This window comes from Sapajus apella, unplaced genomic scaffold, assembly GCF_009761245.1.
Source record: "Sapajus apella isolate SASKATOON/1434 unplaced genomic scaffold, GSC_monkey_1.0 scaffold546, whole genome shotgun sequence".
Classification (NCBI taxonomy): domain Eukaryota; kingdom Metazoa; phylum Chordata; class Mammalia; order Primates; family Cebidae; genus Sapajus; species Sapajus apella.
In genome coordinates, this window is record NW_022437474.1 from 40,021 (window position 1) to 43,355 (window position 3,335).

A 3,335-nucleotide genomic window follows, 5' to 3' on the forward strand; every position below is an offset into this window, starting at 1 on the left:
AGGTCAAGAGATCAAGACCATCCTGGTCAACATGGTGAAACCCCGTCTCTACTAAAAATACAAAAAATCAGCTGGGCATGGTGGCGCGTGCCTGTAATCCCAGCTACTCAGGAGGCTGAGGCAGGAGAATTGCATGAACCCAGGAGATGGAGGTTGCGGTGAGCCGAGATCTCGCCATTGCACTCCAGCCTGGGTAACAAGAGCGAAACTCCGCCTCAAAAAAAAAAACTTCAGTGGGTCATGCATGCAGCCAGTAAAGGTTGGCTCTGAGAATGATCTTCTTTTATCTGCACTCTGTTTTTAATAGACAACAGCCAAAGGAAGTCAACGCAAACAGAACAGCTATTTAATTACAAAGGATGTGATACTACAGAGGGAAGATCATCTGATTTCTCTTTATAAAATTTTTAAAACAAAGAATAAATAGTCCTCTGTCTGAGAAGGCTAAGATGAAATTCTACCCCCGAATTCTACAGACTGCAAAACATGATGTTCCAGTCTTTCTCTGGCTTGGGAGAAAGTGGCTCTCCTGGCATTTCCTGAGGGGTTATTCTATCTCCTGGCATTGCCTGGGGCGACCACTGGCAGAGAGTGGAAAATGCTGTGGCTCATCCCAGCACTCCCAGACACCCTGAGGTCCTGGGTGCTGCATGGTCAAAGAGCCACTGCCAGTTTCATAAGGTTCATTGCCCCTCATTGCTTCATCCCTTACGGGTATTTGCCTAAAGCTAATTTTAAAAAGCACCGGCATTTTTAGGAAGACACTGCAGGTGGATTCCGGGGCTGTAACTTGCTTCCTTTGCCTCTCTGACAAGGCATTGCTCAATGCACTGACTCTGAGGACCTAACACAGCCACTCACGTTGGGCTTTCACGGCTTCAGGAACTGCTGATCCCAGAGCTTTGTCCAAGACTTAGCCGGACAAATTTCTTAAATGATCATCCCAGTAAACAGCTCTTCTGCTGCTTCAAGGTAAAAGGCAATCAGACCTTTCTCTCTGTCTCCCTCTCTGTCCAACCCAAGGCCCCCACATGCTCCCACCAAGCCTCTGTCCCTTTGCATTTCCCCTTTGGCTGATTCTCTGTCTCCAGACCCCTCTGACACCTCCGGGCCCTGCTACCTGGCCTCTTGCCTCAGCATGTCCTATTGGTCTTTCAGCTCCCTATTTTCTATAGAAAGATCCCATTATTAAGAATCCCATCAGCCCCAGGTAGGCAGCAGGTAAAGGAGATCACATGCAGTGCAGGGCAGGGCTCAGAGCACAGGCTTTGTGGTCTGGATGCCCGGGGCCGAACCCTAGATCTGCTGCCCATGACCCATACTCCAAGCCTCACTCTCCATAGGTGAAATGAGAATAATAATTGTGCTACTGCATAGTCACCACATGTAGGAGAAACACAGGAAAAATACCTTGTATCTAGCAGATGCTTAGTGAACATTATCTATTGGTATTGTTACTTTTCCATAGTAACTTCCCCATACTCCCTTCACATACCCCTAGCTCCCCAGGCTTCCCTGTAGCAGATCCGAGCATGAGCCAGGGATTCAGGCATGAGCAGGGGTGAGCTCCTAGGGCTGCACATAAAGCAGGCCCATCTAGAATAATGCCTTCCGATGGAAGAGTTCTTTCCTTCTGATTACCCGAGCTGACTGAAATCTGCTGCAAATGAAGCACGTGACTACGTGGGCAGTCGCTCTTCATGGACAGCAGTGATGAAAACTGGCATGCATCAGCCATCCACCACGTGCCAGGGGCTCTGGCTGACATGGACACGCGCTTGCCCTAATCCTCACAGCGGGGCTGCAAGGGGGCGCCATATCCCCACTTTGCAGGTGGAGGCAAAGAGGCTCAGAGAGGCTGGGGACGCAGCCAAAGTCACCCACTGGTGAGAGGCAGAAATCAGACTTGAAATTGGATCTTCTGACTCCAGATCCACAGGGAGCTGAGCCTGGGTTCCTTCCACTTCCAACGTCCATGATTCTGTGATCCTAACACTGGTTCTTATTCCATGAGGGAGAAATGGCCTGGTTTTGTGGCCACAGAGTGACCTTATCTGGCAGCTCCTGGCTTCCTTGCTTCTTGAACTACATTCTCCTGTCCCCTGCAGCCTGGGGCCCGGGTCTGGCCAGAGGCAGGACCTACCTGTTGCTCTTAGGAAGCCCCAGGCCCGAAGAAACTCAGATCAGGTCTTAGTCACTCTGCAGGTTTAGACTGTCAGCCTTCGGGAAGCAGGATAACACTGAGAGACATACTGGTGACTTTCATATAGGATTTTGCATTGTCTGATGGAGATAATGAAGCTCCTTCCTCCTCACGTGTACGCCCCATTTTGCTTCTGGTGAATAATGCCAGGTCTGTCTCATCTTTGCAGAACCTGGCTTGCTCTTGCACACATATTTAAAGCCCCATACCCCAGGTCCCTGGATCATCTATTTGTCTAAGCCCCCAAAGCCTCCACTGGCTCATGGCCTAAGAATGGGATCAGTCTGACAGTCAGCCTCGTTCAGCTGTGCTAAAGATTTAACCTCACAGAAGGGAGTCCAAGGCAGGAAACCAGAGCCAGCTTCTGCTAGGCGAAGCACCTTCTCCCAGGCACCTGTCTCACACCCACACAGCCGAGGCTCAGCCTGGGGCTTCTCTTCCTCTCCTCAGGACATTTGCAGGCAAGGAGCCACTGCTCAACTTCACAGAGAGGCCACAGTCTTGCTCCGGTCTTGAAAGGGTCCCAGACTGTAATGGAAAAGAATCGACGTGGGAGGAAGAGGTCTGCTCACTTTCTGGCTTCTTCTCTCGTGCTCACCTAAATCTCTGTCTTCAGACATCGGCCCCGGTGCTGTCAGGAGACCTGATGCACAGCTGGGGCCCTCTGCACCAGTTCTCCCCTGGGCAGACACTTGGCAATATCTGGGTTTGCCGAGGGCCCGCTCCTTCTGCTGCAGCAAATGTTCCAGCCAGGAACCTATAAACAGAGAAGGGCGTGCATCCTCTGCAGGGACCCCTGGTGCCACAAGTCCTGTGAGTCAACAGATGTATAAGATATTTACTCGGAGCCAACACAAGATCTTGTTCTCCCAACTCATGGTGGTGAACCGTATGTCCTACAGGCAGCAAGCTCAGCTCTGTCTCTTAGTTTAACTGGGCAGCCCATAATTATTGTCCATAGCAATGTGTGACTGGAGCACACATTATTGAATTCCTGCAGACCTGGGTTTGAGTTCTCACTCTGCAGTTTATTAGCTAGACCACCCAGTAATCACTGTCACTCTATATTTCAGTTTCCATAGCTTTAGAAAGAGTTTAATTATGCCAATTGTATAAATAATGTTCTAAAAAT